The following is a 17,859-nucleotide window of genomic DNA, read 5'->3' as shown; positions in this document are numbered from 1 at the left end:
CCGCGGCCCCCTCGTGCCGTGGTGCCGCCCCTCCCCCCCCGCCGCCTGCACAACAGACGTCGCCTCGTGCCGGCCGAAGATGAGGGAAATTTGCCCCGCCGCCACCATCCTAGGACTTGCCCGACTTTGCCAGCACGTCCTCCGGCGGCTAGGGTTTCCCCCGTGTCGGCAGAGGAGGGCGACGCGGGGGAGAGAGGTTTTTTTGAAAGGGGTTTTAGATTTTCAGTTTTGTTAAGGATCTATTGGGCAGCCAATCGGATAAGTGTTGGTGAAAACAATCCAAATGAGTTTCAAATCCATTTAGGCTTATCAAGTTCAAGATAAATTTGGTGGCCATGAAACTAATATGTTTCTCATATATCGATACTTGGATTGAAAATTCTGTTTGGACAACCTTCTACACTAAAACCGCCAGGTTCTATTGTCATTGTCTGTACTGTAACTTTCTTAACTACACAATCCTTGTTGCGTCCCGCATCTTTAGGGGACGATGCACGTATAGCTGAGTGTGGGCCTAGGCCCCACTCAAATTTTCAAATTGCAAGAGAATTTGTTTGTAATGCATAAAAATACTCATAATTCTTTGAATTTTATACAAGAAGTGTCTCAATACCAACAATATGCTACGTCAAAAGCCTAATAAATCCCTGTGTATCACCTGCCTCCTCCTCCCTTGTTGCTATCAGTGCCCACAACCGCCTCCTCTCCCCGGAGACATGATTGGCGAAGAATATATATACATCCTCCATTCCAAAACATAAGGCGTATTTCATTAACTTTGACCAATCATTGGTCAAGAATTACTCAATCAACATGTTATTGATGTGATACAAAACCATAACCATAAATAAGTAACTTTGAATATGAATAAAATAATGTCAAATTTATTTCTCAAAGTTATATATTACTAGACTCATTGTTGTTGAAAGACTCGTTCAAAAGAAATAAAATATAACTTATAGGAGTATTTTGGAACGGAGACAGTATTTTCTTTCTTTTCAAAATTTAATGAGGACGCTGGTTTTGGTCAACCCGTTCCACGATTCTCTGGGGCAGCGGCTGTTTGCCTGTTTGGCCAATGCCTAGAGAAGCAGCACTGGCTCGTGTCAATGGAACGGTCTCCCGACCTGATTTGGGCAAAAACAAATATATGTGGCTAAATGTGCATGGACAAGTGCATGATGCAGCCCCGAGCAGACGATCTCTCTGCTGTCCAAAAAAAATAACGTGACTGATTTTAAGCAAATCAAAAGTCGAGTCAAATATGGTACTCGTATAGCTCATCTAAAAAACAGTACGAAGTATATAGCTCAAGATCATATTTACACTTGGATCCTTAAAACTGAATTAGCTAGAAATAAAAATTCTACTCCACTAAAACACGGGAGAGAAACAATTATCTACGCATGCACATTCAGGAGCATGCTTAACAGCAGTGTCCGACCGGGTTGGACCCTGACTGCTGCTTCATGCCGCCCAGCATCTGCGTCATCATCTCGATCCCGTTCTCCATCCAACCGCCGTGACCTCGCTGCAACGGCAACGGCCTCGCCGCGGCCACGAGCACGCTCGACAGTTGCACGACGAACAGAAGCAGCAGCAACAACACCTTCCCCATCGTCGCCGACATGGTAAGTTCTCCCACGCTTTTAACTTGGAGACAGAGGACTGACTGCCCGGGGCCTTGTTTTCAGCTTCTAGCTTGCCGTTTTGCGCTTCGGCTGCAGTTAACTTGGAGGAAGCTTGCTTGGCATGGGATCTGACCTCGTTTATATAGGTGCATGCTAGTTAGTTATGTGTTTCAGTTCAAAGTTCAAAGCTGTAGAATGGAGAATTCGTGCAACACCTGCGTTCAAGTCTTCGGTCTCCAAATTTCTGCCACGCTGCGATTTTGGTCATCCACGCGGTTTTTTTTTGGTCTGAAACCGATCGTGATCTTGATGAACCGTTCCTGCCGTTTGTTCGACTAGCACGTACTCAGGCTGCTAAATTAGGAAGAGTCGCACAAACCTGCCCGCCAGCATTAACGTACCTGAGGAAATGCACGGGTTTTGATTTCCGAGTACGCTCTTGAATTAATTCAGGTCAAACAATAGAATATGTGGATTAACGCTGTTGAACAAACAGAATGCAAAATTCAACGTATTTATGGGTCGGTCACCCTCGATTGACGTGTTAACAATCTGCATCATCAGTTGCTGTCGCAAACCGACTCTTCTTTCACGCTCAGTACTTCATCATGAAAATACCTTTTCTTTTTAGTATAGTTCTTGCCTACCCGCTTGGCCGCTTGTGGATTATATATGTTGCTCGCTATCGTCATTTTGTCATGTTGCTGACGTCCATGACGAAACTTGGCCTGGAGGTTTTGACCACGGCTACGTGGGATACCGTTTTGCAAATTGTCGTTTGCTTGACAATTTGTAAATTTCATCTAAACCTGCACATTAGATACAATTATTTCCGTCTGTGCGTATGTTTTATATGTAGTGAGATGCTAATAATGACAGGAGGATGACGTTGATTCAAAAGCATAGAAAAACGCCTCATATTTATGAAAGAAAATGTTTATGCTGATCTCAGTTACTTGATTTATTTTTCATTGTGTGAGCGTTGGCGGCGCAGATTCTGTACCGTCTGGTGGCCAAGTCAGAGGCAGCATTACCTCACTCGGATGCCATCCGTTACCCTTTTGACGGTGGCAGAATCCCTCAGCCTTCACAAGCACAATAGAGCCAGCCCAATTTAGCCCAAAGAGAGTCCAGCTTGGACACGATTTTGGTGGGGGAGGCGGGTGCGAGTCGCGGATTGGCGCTGCCGGGGGCGATTGCGACGATCAGCGGTGGCTCGTGCGCGCCGGCCGGCGGGCCGGCAGCTGCTCAACCGGGATTTCGTCTCCATCTTCAACACCGAGAAGCAGGAGAGATCTCAGGGCGGGCAGTGTCCAAGTCCGGCAAACTCGAGTACAAGAACCTAAACATCAAAGGTATCTACATCTTCCCCTACATTGCACATAGCCCATATAATTTCCCCTTTTGCAGTTGTATTTGTTCACAAAATTGAAGTATTCGGTGGTATTTGTGCAGTATTCATTTCATTGAGTTCCTGCCTTTGATTTAAGATTTGATGGACCAATCAAACAAGTCAGGTTTCAATTAGATATTTAATTGATTTGTTTGCATCCAGATGTCTAGCAACAAGGATATTTATTTTTCCATGTAGGGAGAACGTGAATCCTATTGGCTTACCTCAAGTTGCTCAGAAATTCAGAAACTTGGATGATGCTTGGTCATTTTGGGTGAACTATGGAGGTCGTGCAGGTTTTGAGATCAGAAAAAGGTACAAAAATGAAAGTAAATATGATGGAAAGGTAACTTCATGTAGGTATGTTTGTGCCAAGGTGGGTCGTCGAGCACAAGATAAGAGGGATCATCTCATGAAGAATCCTCGAGCTGAAACAAGAACATGTTGTCCAGTTCGGATGGGTCTTACATTGGACAGAGGGACAGGAAATTATGAATTGGTTGACCTCATGCTTGTACACAATCATGGTCTTTATTTGCAACAAACTTTCCATTTGATGTCATCACAAAGGATATTTCGGAAGTGCAAGCTTTTGAAATTGAGACTGCTGATGATTCTGGAATTAGGCCAAAGCTGCACAAGAGTATGCTTGTCGCCAAGTAGGAGGAGCAATGAATCTCAGTTATACTCCTCGTGATCACAGAAACCATTTGCAGGGCAGACGCCAAAGGGAGTTAGCATATCGTCAGGCAGGAAGCATGTTGAAATATTTTGAAGACAAGATCAGTGAGAACCCTTCTTTTCAATATGCTTTGCAGTTAGACTGTCAAGAACATATAACAAATATATTCTGGGTTGATGCTAAGATGATCATTGATTATGCACACTTTGGGGATGTTGTCACCTTTGATACTACTTTTGGCACAAATAAAGAGTATAGGCCCTTTGGTGTTTTCATTGGTTTCAATCAGTTCAGAGAGACAGTTATTTTTGGTGCTGCTATTTTGTTCGATGAAACATGTGCCTCTTTCACGTGGCTATTTGAGGCTTTCCTAACTGCCCAAAATGGAAAGCAACCTAGAGCTATATTTACCGATCAAGACGCTGCAATGGGAAATGCTGTTGGAAAGGTATTCACTGAAGCATGGCATGGATTGTGCACATATCACGTAATGCAGAATGCTGTCAAGCACTTATGGCAAGAGCAAAGATGAGGAATCCAATTCCCCCGAGGGAATAAAAGAGGCAGATGAAGAACCTCATGTTCTCTTAGATTTTAGTGCTTGCATGTATAACATTGAAGACAAGGCAGCCTTTGAAGAAGCATTTGACATCATGATGAATAAGGTGGATAAGAAGAAGACATCATGGCTTGATAGCATCTACAAGTTCAAGGAAAAATGGGCAGAATGTTACATGACGGATGTTTTCACATTGGGAATGAGAAGCACACAATTGAGTGAGAGTTTCAATAGCGACTTCAAAAAACATCTGAAATCATATTTTGACATCATTCGGTTCTTAAAGCACTTTGAAAGGGCGGTGCAAGGAAAGAGAAACAAGGAACTAGATGCAGAATTTGAAGCTAGAAAAAAGCTACCTAGAATAAGTATGAAGACACCTATGCTACAACAAACAAGCAAACTTTACACACACCATATTTGAAGCATTCCAAACCGAATATGAAAGATCCATGGCTGCATGTGCTAGGGCGTTGGATGGAAATAATACATATGTTGTTGCAATTGTGCGGGCCGATGGAGATTTAAGTTGTGAACAAGAGCGCATTGTGGTTGGTGATCCTTTGGCGCAAACAGCTTCATGTAGTTGTGGGCAGTTTAAAAGGACCGGAGTATTGTGTCGCCTTGCTTTGAAAGTTCTTGACATGATGAATATTAAGTTATTACCGAACCATTATATTCTGAAGCGGTGGACAAGGGAGGCAAGGTATGAAACTATACAAGACAACAAAGGGAGGAGCATTATTGAAAATCCAAAATTGGATGCTATGCTGCGGTACAAGTTTTTGTCTCACAATTTTTTTTAATTTGGCATATCAAGCTGCAAGCTCTCCTGAATGTTGTCTGTTGGTGGACAATACACTTGACAGCCTTGGTAAGCAACCAGAGGACAAACTCAGTGTATCTACACCTATTTTGGGTGATTCAAATAATGTCCAACCTGATGTTCAACAAGATGAGAATATGCTTAGTGCTGCACGGTTAAAGAAAAAAGAGGTTCAGCCAAAAAGTTATAAACGACATAGAAGTTGGCTTGACAAGATACGCAAGTTCATTACTTCATACTAATAAAACAAACTTGATTGCTTTTCTTAGCGACAAGAGAATCATGGTGGTGTAGAAACTGAAGTACCAACGGATAATGTCAATAAGAACTAAAATGCCTTCACTAGCTACACAGAATTGCTCACCGTACTCTCAATTTTCTATTTTTGCAATTTCTCTTAACTAGTTTCAATATTTTATTTATTAACCTTTTTCTTTGTCTTTGCAGGGACCTGGTGTGTTTGATGATATGCATGTTGAAGATCTTCTTTAGAGCTTTGTTTCATTATCTCCTGCTACACTGAGTCTATTTTGCTATTTTCGGATGAACATGTTGACCAGTTGCTGAAAGACTGTGCTAATCTGCTGTAGTAGTAACCATCGTGCTGCAGATTATTTTGGTTTTTTGGAGCATGAATTATGTGCTAATATGTTGTAGTATGAGATTTACTGGTTGATCAAGAAACTAATTTGTACTGAGCACGTCTTGTTAAAATGCTTGTAGTGAGCACTTGTTATTTACGTCTTGTTAAATCTCGTCACAAACACTGGAAGCAATCACAACACGCAGACTGCTTGAGGTTCAGACTTTGAATCAGAGCAAAACTCGTCCTTGTCTCCGAACTGGGCTTAAATGGGCTGGCTCCGTTGTGCTGTGAAGACAGAGGGATTCAGCCACCTTTCGATGGGTACCTGACGGCATCCAACAGAGGTAATGCTGCCTCTGACTTGGCCACACAACGGTAGAGAATCTGCGCCGGAGCGTTGGCGATCTAAATTTAGCAAGACAGGATTTTAATTGAAGGTCTTGAGATTTTACGGGGAGTTAGAATAGTACACCCTCCGTCTCATATTAAGTGCGAAATATTACATGTATCTAGACGTATTTTAGTACTTTCTCCGTCCCAAAATAAGTGACGTGGATTTGTATAAGAATCAATATAAATCCATGTCACTTATTTCGGGACGAAAAGATATATAGATACGTCCATATTTAAACAAATTAGAGTCACGACGGAAGGAGTACCAGCGCATCCGGCATTGCCAAATAGATCAACGCAAAAGAGCTACTAAATGGTAAAATAACGCTCGTTTGCAAACCTCAACCATCATGAGCATATTGGTAATGATCCTGGATGCATATGGAAACAGTCAAGAAAACCACATATATGGGTTGCAATATGAAAGTGACACGCGGTAGTCAAAGAAAGAAATGATGTTGTAACATCTCATTGTTGCCACATACTTAAAATAGATCTCTTGCTTCAAGTCCAATTTCTCTTAGGAGGAGTACTAAGGGTTATCTTTTGGACTTACGTAAGAATTGCCTAGGCGTAGATACTGCAAGAAAATCTTGGTTCTTAAATAAACTTCAGTGGATAAGAGGTACTACTCCCTCCATTACATAATTCTTGTCTCAAATTTTCTCAAAAATGAATGTATTTATTACTAAAAAGCGTCTAGATACATGCAAAAATTCGACAAGAATCATGGAACGGAAGAAGTATAATACTTTATAACCTGACATCCTCCCAAAACATGGGATCCATCATGCACAGCTGGACTCAAAACGGATCGAACTGGTTATAAGAATATCAGTGCTAATAGTATGACAAAAAATCGTACTATCTGTTTAAAAATAGACTTATCTGTTTGTGTGGGTCTTGGTTGCTGTTTGTGTGGGCGTTGACTGATTCTCATTCACTGGGTTCGTAAGAAAATCGGACAAAGACATTCCGAAATAAGAATGTGTAAAATTCCAATATATACGTAATTTAGCGAATCAGCCAAACGCTCAATTTATTTTGTAGAAATGAATCAACTATGTAGCACTAACTCCATATAATTGTCATGTATGTACATCTTGATCTCAGGAAAGGAAGGAAAACAAAGAGAGAAACTAAATGAAGAGCACAACTCTGTTGTCCGCACCCTTCAAATTAAGGTCGCTAGCTATCGATCCAAATTGAATGAAAGAACATGGAATATCTTCAGAAATAACTAATGAATTATGCACAGATGCACATTCAGGACTTTAATTTGTCCATGCAGGCTAATTAGCAGCAGTGTCCGTGGCCGTTGGATCCTGACTGCTTGACGCTGCCGAGCATCCGCGTCACCATCTCGATCCCGTTCTCCATCCACCCGCCGTGGCCCTCCTGCAGCGGCCTGGCTGCAGAAGCGAAGCCGCAGAAGATTTGCATCACGAACAGGAGCAGCACCACCGCCTTTACCATCTTCGCCATCGTGGCCGCCATTATTCTTGATCGATCTACTTGTGTTGAGCTGAGATCGAGAAGGCAGAGGTTTGCTTAATTTGGAGCTTGGAGTCTGCCTCTTGTGCTTAGGCTGCGGTTGTTTTGGAGATGTAGGGGGGTTGGGTCCGTTTATATAGGTTCAGGAGAACTGGAGCTGTGGCTCGGTAAGGGCGTTGGTATACCAGCTTTTGTGTGATTCAAACGTGAAGAAGGGGGAGAATTCGTTGCAAGACTCGTTCAAGTTCTACCACAACGGCCGCGCGCGCTTTTGGTCTCCCACGTGGGGTTTCGGTCGGAACCGATCGTCTGTGTGTGATCAAAATACGTGAACCGTTCGCCGTGCTTGTTCGACTAGCAGGTTTTTCTGTGCTAAGGGTACATACTAGCAGCAGAGGAAGAGCCGCAGAAACCTGCGGCATTAACGTAAGGCCGGGGACGCCTGCTTTTAGATTCTGATCGAGTTCGTGCTTTCAGGTCAAACCAAAGAACACGAATATTATTTGGTCAACAAGAATGTGAAATTCGCAGGGTGCATCGTGCTAGATGACTTGGTCCAGTCGTGAAGGGAGGAGTTCAGATATCCAGTGCTGGAATGTCGTTTTTTGCTCCCCGGATGAATAGTAAACGCCAAAAACTTGTGTGTCAGATTTCTTATTTTTATATTTGAAACTTAATACCCACTTTAACCTATGTGTCAGATAATTCTGAAATAGATATATTTTTTTAAGGGAATTTATGTGTGCTACCTCTGTACCTAAACAAGTATAAGATGTTCTATCTTTCGCTTCAAGTAAAGAAACTAAATTTTGACAAAGCTTACAAAAAAAATGTTGTAACTTTTGCAGTACCATATAAGTATAAGTATACTACGAAGATATATATATAATGATTGATTTAATAAAACGAATTTAGAGTTGTACATGTTGATAAAAAATTTCTATGAACTTTATCAAGCTTTGAGAATTTTGCATTATGACAGTTTTTGAGGCAAACGTCTCACCGAGCCTCAGTTTTCGCAAATTTGTCCGTAAAATCACACATATTCAGGCTAGTTGTGTCAAATAGCCCAAAACAAAGGTTTAAACCCGTTTGAGATGGTTCCTTATAAGTGGACCCACTTGTAGGTGCCACATCAGCGTAAATCCGACCCGACTCGATGCGTTTCCTTTTGAGAGAACTGCACAGATTTAGAAATGGATGGAGTATATGATTGTGTCTTTTAGGTACATGTGTGTAAATTTTTATGAAAAGCAATAACTCTCCGTCCTAGAAAAATAAATTAAATGTTTCATAAAACAATTTTTAAGACACAAGTTGCAAAAAAATAATCAAAATTTATATGCAGAGGAAAGGCATGAAAATGTACATGTGTCCTTTTTGTATAAGTTTTGATATTTGGAAAAAAAATCATTTTTTCACCGGGAGCGCACATATTACATTCCTATAATGCCACTTTGAATTAGTTCTCTCAGAATTTGTGTTTGGGGATGCAAGTGTGATCCCCCTTCTGTCCCACTTCTATGTGATTAGGGACTTGCTATTTCAAAAAATTATCTCACTTTTTGACTTAAGATTTTGAGGTTGGCCTCGAAGCGGGACTTATGCAGGATCCCGCTTGCAATCCTTTCTCATGGAAGCACTTACATCCCTACTCATGTTGCTTTTTCGTCCCAAGCCATAAAAACCAACAACCTCAAATATTTTGAGATCATAAATAAAATGACGGCTGGGTCGGCAGAAGGTATAGCTTTGATCACAGTTAAAAAAAATCAAAGAGATAAGTGTGCTTTTGACACAAAATTATTCACAATGTTCAGTTTTCTTATATCTACCTTTCTAAATTGGACAATTCCCTTTGACACGAAACAGTATCTTTCCTTGTGTGGACTGATTTTTCACCTGACCTACTAGGTAGCGTCTGTATTTAATACAGGCGCAAGTTAAAGTCAGTTCGTGAAGGAATTTTGCTTACTATTATCCACGAGTCAATTTGTTTTATGTTTACTCTGTCTAAACCAAATTTGCTGTTAAAATTTTGTACTAGCATTTTATCCTTTCCAGAAAAAGATGGACTCCTCCGTCTTTTCATCCACTGATGCACATAAAACTTTTATTACTATTTACTAATATTTCATTCAAAACAAATTTGGCTTACAAGCCTATAGAGGCTATAAAATACACTCAAGCATCACATAGCCTATTGCTAGCATATGTCATGCATGCAGTTTGAACAAGTGTAAATACATCTTGTTCTATACATATAAAATATTCCACGTTCTGTCTACATTTTTTTGTGTTATGTTGATATGTCTTAGTAGCAAGATAGCTGGTTTGTTCTCACGGCAGTAAAGCGATATATTTTTTCAGTTGGAACCTCTCATATTAAAGACGACCCCCGCTGCTTCTATTTGTACTGCTTCTATTTGCAAACGCTAGAGCACACTACAATAATGATTGATCTTGTCTTCCCCTTTTCCTTGTGTGTATATGACGTCCTGATAGGTACATGTGTGCGCGTGCGAGTGTGTGTTTCTTTGGAATCTGATATCACAATAAAAAGCATTTGCCATTATAGTAACATAAATTCAGTTCCCACTTATATGTTTCTCATGTGCATTACTAATTTTTTTTAAACGGTGTTAAAAAGTTAAAATTTGAAAAATTACCGATCCTGAAGAAAGCACATTTGCACGCCACAACCAACGCCACGGAGAAAAGAAAAAGACAACAAAACAATAACAATCAAATTTTAAAAATTGCAGATAAAACTTTATGCGCGATTCTAGAAATTGCAGGTGAAACTTTATGCACGATTCTAGAAATTGCAGGTGAAAATTTATGCGCGATTCAAAAAGTTGCAGGTGAAAATTTATTTCGATTCTAAGAATTGCAGGTGAAAGGTTATGTGCAATTCTAAAATTTGCAGGTGAAAGGTTATGCACGGTTCTAAAAAAATTTGCAGTTGGGACTCTGTGCGATTCTAAAAAATTTAAGATGAAAGTTTATGCGTGATTCTAAAATTTGCAGGTGAGAGTTTATTCGCTATTCTAAAAATTGCAAATACACACATAAAAAAGCCCATAGTCAGACCAACCCATAAGCGTTAATCCTAGCTGTACAAAAATCCACGAGCCACTTATTTCAACCGAAGCCCACCAGAAGATCGATCAGGAAGCCCGAGCAGGGGAGGATCGATGGATCCGTTGCTTACAGGCTCGTCGACTGAGAATTTCTCAGTCGACTGAGACCTGGCAAAACCGTTGCTTTAAACAAGCGATAATCTTCATTCTCTATTCAAGTTATATACCAACATACACACCGACTCTACACTTGGCCACTGATTAGCGTTTGGAGGAGCGTGCGGTGCGGTCAGAGGTTTATATCTATAATGGGTGGTATTGCCTTCTTCAAGACGCGCTCGAGATGTGTTTATTATCCTTGTGTAAAACCTTGTCGAGTTTGTTTCTGTGCCTGTGTACATCTAACTATGCGGAGGCCGGGCATGAACTTTGGTTGCTTCTATCGTCGTGTCCTACTTCGAGGTTCAATTAAACTCCCATTATAAATAAATAAAAATAGAGCGCAGGGCACGGAAAACCTCCAAGGCTTAGTTCCACCCGAAGATAGGTGATAGCAGAAACCCTGTTTTTCACCTTTGCGGTGGTATAAGTACGTAATAGTAGTGTTCAGTGTGTGAAATTCAAGATTTACATAGACAAATGTGGAATTCAAATCATGGGCTTGATATGTTCTTTCAAATATCACTAGAAGTATAACTCACAGTCATATATGCAAAGTTTGATCGGTAGAAAATCATGGATACACAAAAACACGAGAGAAAACAAATGAAGAGCAGAACAGAACTCTGCTGTTCGTCTTCATAGTTGCTCCATCCCAAATGAATCAAAGATCATTTCTTCAGAAGTTAGTCATCTATACATTTTCACCTAAAAATAAACAGACTGTGCATGCGCGTTAATTAGCAGCAGTGTCCGCGGCCGTTGGACCCTGACTTGCTGCCGCCCAGCAGCTGCGTCAACATCTCGATCCCGTTCTCCATCCAGGCGCCGTGACCCTCCTGCAATGGCCTCGCCGCGGCGGCCAGGTGGAGGCCAAAGATCTGTGTCAAGAAGAGGAGCACCACCACCAGCTTGGCCATCATCGCCGTGGCCGCCATTGTCGACTTAACTGGGGGCAGACAGCAGATTGAGATCTAGAGAGAGGCAGGACGACAGAGAAAGAAACAGATAATGATCGATCGAGCGTCAAGTTGGCTTTTGTGCCTAGGCAGTTAGCTAGCTAGGCTGATCAGGTTCGTATGGAGTCGGAAAGCTTGCTGTCCGAGCTCGTTTACATGCATGCAAGGATGTGTCTAGCCTCCTTGGTGTGTGCGATTCAAACGTCCGTGAAGACCGGACCATTGGTGCGAGACTCGTTCAAGTTCTTGCTCCGTAAATTTTCCAACACTCTGCTTTTGGTCTCCTACGCGGGGTTTTGAGGACTGAATCCATCGGCCGATCGTAGTACACTTCACTACGTGTCTACGCACCTACGTTTTGAACCGTTCCGGCTTGTTCGACAAACAAACTACTAGTACTCCGTAGTTAGGATAGCTGCGCTTGGTACCACAACCATGGACGGCACGGTGGTAGCAGCAGAAGCAGAGGAAGAGTCGCAGAAACCTGCATTAACGTAAGGGAATGCATTCTTTTGAATACTGAATTCTTCAATATTTCAGGTCAAACGCAAGAACAACGACTATTATTTGGTCAACGAGAATGTGAAATTCGTCGTATACATGCAGCGTCGGTCCTGGTCGTGAAAAGGAGGAGGCAAGGAAAGTTGCATATAAGCATGTGTCGTGCGCCTTTTTTAATATCAGGAAGTACTACTTAGTCAAGAAATATCTTTTGTACTGGACCAGACGTGTCTTGTTTATAAAAGAGCTCTTCTTGGTACACCTAAATTAATATAAGCCGTTCATTTTTTAATCTAAGGGTTCAGATTAGCCAATACTCCTTAATACTCCAATTTAGATAGACGGAGTACAGTGGAGTATTGAAAAAGCAATGGTAAATATGTAATTTAACTTTATAGAATATCTGAAAAATACGTCTAAAAAGTTTGCTGCAGTTTCGAGACTTTTCCCATTCTCTTCTCCGTCTCCGGCATTCCGGATCTCACCGGAGCGAGGCCGGTGGCGGGGGCGCGCTTCAAGGAGATCGGCGGCCGGGCGAGGGAGGCGGCCGTGCGCAGCAAGGAAGCCGGCGGCGGCGGCCTTCGAGATGGCCGGAGGCCGCGCGACGGAGGCGGTGGTGCGCCGCAAGGAGAGCGGCGGCCGCGCGCAGCAAGGAAGCCGGCGGCGGCGGGCTTCGAGATGGCCGGAGGCCGCGCGACGGAGGCGGTGGTGCGCCACAAGGAGACCGGCGGCGGCGCGCTTCGTGGAGGCCGGCGGCCACAGAACGGAGGCGGCCGCACGCAGCAAGGAGGCCGGTGGCTCGCCGGCGAGCTTCGAGGAGGCCGGCGGCCGCGTGACGGAGGCGGCGCGCTTCGAGGAGGTCGGCGGTAGGTTGACGGCGGCTCCCTTCGAAGATGCTAGCGGGCTGCGTGCGGGAAGGAGGGCGGGGCGTCGGCTTGGAGAAGATTGATGGCGTAGGCACGTAACCAGGATATGTGCAAAGTCCAGAATGTCCATCCCTAATACTCCGTATGTCCATCCCTAATACTCCGTTAAGTCTAACGGAGTATTAGGTACAGTAGAAAAGGCCTTATAAAATTGGGTTCTGCTCGTGCCATGGATTGATCCAAGTAACTGATGACGTATACTTACTGCATGAGAAAGGCTGACCATAGGTAACAGAAAGTTGATCCTTGGCTGCTGTTTTATTTGGGGATCGAATCAACGGTACTGATCAGTTTTCACGTCTCTGTCAAAAGGTCAAAGGGTTGGACAATGTCCGGCCAGCACGAAAAATACGAGGTGAGGCCGGGGGCGGAGGAGACTACTCGGCGGAAGCAATGACCGATTCTACAGGGGAAAGCAACACACGTATGCGCATGCATATGTGAACCTACTACAACATGGCACCTAACCCCATCTCGTCAACTATATAAACCAAGATCCACACCATGCAAACCTGTCCATCTCCATATCTCACCTGCTGAACAACGGAAACTCGAAACGGAAACAAGGCAATCTGTCATCTCTCCTGCCTGCACTGCAATACTGCTATATAGAAGCCTAAGAAGCGAGATGGCGGCGACCGCGATGACGATGATCAGGATGGTGTTGCTGTCCGTGTTCTTGGTGCAGATCTTGAACGTTATGGCCGTCTCGGCGAGGACGTTGAAGGGAGACGGCTGGCTGGAGGACGGGATCGGGATGGTGATGGAGATGCTCGGCGACTTGAAATCAGGGTCAAATCCTCCCACGCACTGCTGCTAATTGATCAGCAGATATGTGGCGTGCAACATGATGTACAGCTAGCATCAATTCCTGACAATTCTTTGGTTCATTCGGAAGATGTAAAGATGAAAGGGCGCGCGCTCTGTTTTCTTTTTCTTTGTTTTTGCCTCTAATTTGTTGCAGAGAGGTATAGGATCATTCTTTTATTATAGTACGGATCAAGAAAACATGCAAGAAAGGTCTCATTCTAATCACGTCTCATGAGTGGCTATTCAAGAAAACATCATTTTGGGTGAATTTTTTTTTATGGAACTTTTCAGAAGAAACTTGTCAGTGTGCTTATTTCTGGTCTTAAATTGTTTCCATGTCAAAGAACAGCCTTCAATCGGCAGCTATTCGTCGTGTAATTTACCTTGGTCTTCATGCACGTCTAGTTTGCTTCAAACACCCATGCTGAACTCCTTCGATTCGAACACAGTTTATCACGAAAATGTGCAGAGTTCGTTGGAAGCGGGCCAATTTTTTTGACCCCGGCTTCTTGTTGGTCTCTCTCAGCTGCCCCTGTGTGTTTGGTGCACCAAAACTGGAGTAGTATGCCAGTAAGGTCAAAAGCACGAGTTAAAACACGACCAGGAAATGCCGCTGCCGCTGGTAGGTGTACCGTGTACGCAATTAAGCAAACAAAAGCTTTCTCTATCAATACTCTGTTATTTGTTTAGTCTGAATGAACGAAAAACAAATTATGTTGGAAACTTGAGGCCAAAGGGCGGTTTATGGTAGGTTCTCTTTATAGATTGTTGAAACGATCTCAGCTGGCTTATCCTTTTAAATTTCCTCGAAGAATTAATGTTCCTTTGAAATTGAAGATATTCCAGTGGTTGTTAGCAGGGGAATCATTTTCACTACAAATGTGCTTTAAACTAGGGGCTGGGAAGGGGATGTGAATTGTCTTTTTCTTCTCTAGAAAAGAATCTTTTGTTCATCCTTTGTTCTCTTGTTCTCTGGCTAAGTATGTTTGAAGGCTGGTTCAAGTTAGTTTATCTTTTCTAATATGCCCTGAAGTGTTCAGGAAGTGTTTGACTGTTTGGCTGTTATAATTTGATAAGAAAGATCTAGTTGTAGTTGGGTTTGCTGCTGCCATTTGGGTTCTTTGGAAAACTAAGAATAATACTTGTTTTCAAAACCAAATGCCACTTAATCCATCTGCCGTGTGTTTACACTTTACAGTCTGTTCGATGATTGATCTCTCAGCTGGGTTACTGAGATCCGATACTCGGGAGGTGCTGCTCAGGTGCTCGTTGGTTGTCGCGAGTCATGGCTGAAGTCCTCCTGGCGATCGCGAGGCTGGGTGCCATTTGCTCAGAGGTTGATGTTGTGAGCGGCTGGAAAATTTGGCATTGGAGATATGGATGTTGTGGCGGTGATGAAACGTTACAGGTGTTAGGTATTGTTTTCGGTTCTCTGTTGCGTTGAACCTAAGTGTAAGGCAGTGTGTTAGGCATTTGAATGTGCTGGCCTGTAGGGCTGGTGCTTTGAAGCCTATGATTGTTTTATCCTAATTATGTAAAAGACATTATGATTTTCTTTAATGAAACTGGGGGCAGCCCCTTTGATCCAAAAAAAACTATCGGTCCGTCAGTCGAGATTACAGCGGGCGATCTCTTTTGGAGTTGAATTGGCGGTTCTTCCCAATCGCGCGCATTTAGTTTTTTCTAAGCATGCAGTTTGGAACAGCAGCGGATCATGATTCTAGGGGAACAAAAAGCCAGTACATTCATGGATCTAGAACTGTCGAAGCCATTTACTTCAAATTAGCCTAACTACCCGTTTCAAAAAATTAGCCTAACTAAAAACTAATGGCATGTTGCTTGACCTTGATAGTAATATCTCTTTTTGTTTGTCAGCATTAGTCACGTTATCAGTCCGAATTTGCTATTGATCAGTCGTCGAAGAAATAACTATTTCTCGGTCGAGGTAGATGGGCCATCCATCTGTCCAATTTGCGCGGATATTAACGCGGGTCTATTTTACTTTGTTTTTGTTTCGGATGGCCTATGTGTGTTGGGCCGCGTTGTTCTGTAGAGTCGTGGGCTTGTGTTTTGTTCGCAGGCTCCTCGCGTGCGCGGTTGCTGATCTTGCATACATTTCGTTAACTAGGATCGATCGCACGTGCGCGTCTCCTGTCGGCCGTTGTCAATCTCGCTTGCTGTTGCTGTTGTGCTGCTTGCTGGGGCCTGGGCTACTGCTGCTTGTCAATGCCGGCTGCTGCTTGCTGTGCTGATGCTACTTGCAGAGGTCGTATGCATGGAAGATGGAGGGAGCATGCCTAAATATTTTCTGGTTAGTTTCTCACCTTCTTATTCCAGTGAGCTGCAGTTCAATCTTGTGTTTCTCCTCCTTTTTTGTTTTTATATATTCAGTTTTTTTTTCTTGGTTGTTTGCGCAGGCCTGCAAGAAGTTGCATACGAAGTGCCTGACTTGTTTCATTCAATTGTGTTTTATTTGTCGGAGAGTTGACGAGTTCCACACCGCATACAAATTGTGCAGGTTAGAGAGTCAAGCTGCACATTTAAACTCATGACGTGCAATTTTTGGGTTTTTGGTTGTACAAGTTAGTAGGGTTTTCTTTTGTCAGAGAGTTTATGACTCGCCATGTCCCGCCATCCCCTACTGCTATGAAGAGCTGGGTTAAACCTCCAGCCGGCTGGTCTAAGCTAAATATTGATGGCTCCTTCCCGGTGGAGACGAAGTCTGCAGGTGCTGGTATGATCCTCAGGGATGAGCTTGGTGCAGTCATCTTCTCGGCCTGCCGCTCGTTGGATCACTGCATTGATCCACTTGAAGCTGAACCGTGTGCATGCATGGAGGGCATTGCTCTGGCACTCCAATGGTCGTCGCAGCTTCCAGTTCTTGTCGAAACTGACTGCCAAGGCAGTTGTGGCTGCTGGCACGGGCAAGGGGAAAGACTGGTCTAGATTTGCCTTTTTAATCGATGAAATTAGGTTATTGGTGTTACAAGGGCAGCCGTTTTCTTTTGTGAAAGGGGATAGAAGTCAGAATCGTGCTAGTCATGCGCTTGCGAATATCGCTTGCATGGAGAGGCGCACGGTCGTGTGGCAGGGTTCCGGTCCATCGCCTGTGATGGACGTGGTTCTCCAAGATTGTACTTCTTAATTCTTAATATATCCCTTTTCACCCGCAAAAAAAAAAGAGAGTCAAGATGCACATTTAAACTCATGACGTGCAATTTTTGAGTTTTTGGTTGTCCAAGTTAGTAGGGCTTTGTTTTGTCAGAGAGTTTATGAGTTGCACACCGTGCCAAAAAATGTGCAAGTTACAGAGTCGAGCTGGACATGTAAACTCACGACGTGAATTTTTTGAGTTTTCGCTAAGGACCTGCACATCATGTTTTTTGTTGTGCAAGTTAGTAGGGTTTTTTTTTGTGGGAGAGTCGACGAGTTGCACACTGTGCCCCAACATGTGCAATTTATCAAAGGATTTTTTTTGGTCTTTTTGTTGAAGAGCTCACTTGCACACCATGCCTCATCATCTGCAACTTAGAGAGTCGAGCTGTACACGTAAACTCATGACATTTAATTTTTGAGCTTTCGCTAAGGACTTGCACATCATGTGTTTGGGTGTGCAAGTTAGTAAGGTTTTCTTTTTGTCGGGCGAGTTGACAAGTTACACTCCATGCATCAAAATATGCAATTTAGCAAAGGATTTTTTTAGGTGTTTTTTTAGGAGAGTTGACTTGCACACCGCGCCCCAAATGTGCAAGTTAGAGAGTTGAGCTGCACATTTAAACTCACAACGTGGAGTTTTTGAGTTTTGGCTAAGGACTTGCACATCATGTGTTTGGTTGTGCAAGTTAGTAGGATTTTCT

General features: G+C 43.1%; 1 long non-coding RNA gene across 1 annotated transcript; it reads left to right on the top strand.

Annotated features, from left to right (window-relative positions):
* The first annotated feature begins 2,708 nt into the window (after window positions 1–2,708).
* On the top strand, window positions 2,709–5,789 carry LOC106865493. The gene is made up of 3 exons (XR_001404716.2): window positions 2,709–2,986; window positions 3,223–5,139; window positions 5,539–5,789. It is a non-coding gene; the product is annotated as an uncharacterized LOC106865493 (long non-coding RNA).
* The last annotated feature ends 12,070 nt before the right edge of the window (window positions 5,790–17,859 follow it).

This window comes from Brachypodium distachyon, chromosome 5, assembly GCF_000005505.3.
Source record: "Brachypodium distachyon strain Bd21 chromosome 5, Brachypodium_distachyon_v3.0, whole genome shotgun sequence".
Classification (NCBI taxonomy): domain Eukaryota; kingdom Viridiplantae; phylum Streptophyta; class Magnoliopsida; order Poales; family Poaceae; genus Brachypodium; species Brachypodium distachyon.
The sequence above is the reverse complement of the archived record's forward strand: the minus strand, read 5'-3'. Positions and strand labels throughout refer to the sequence as shown.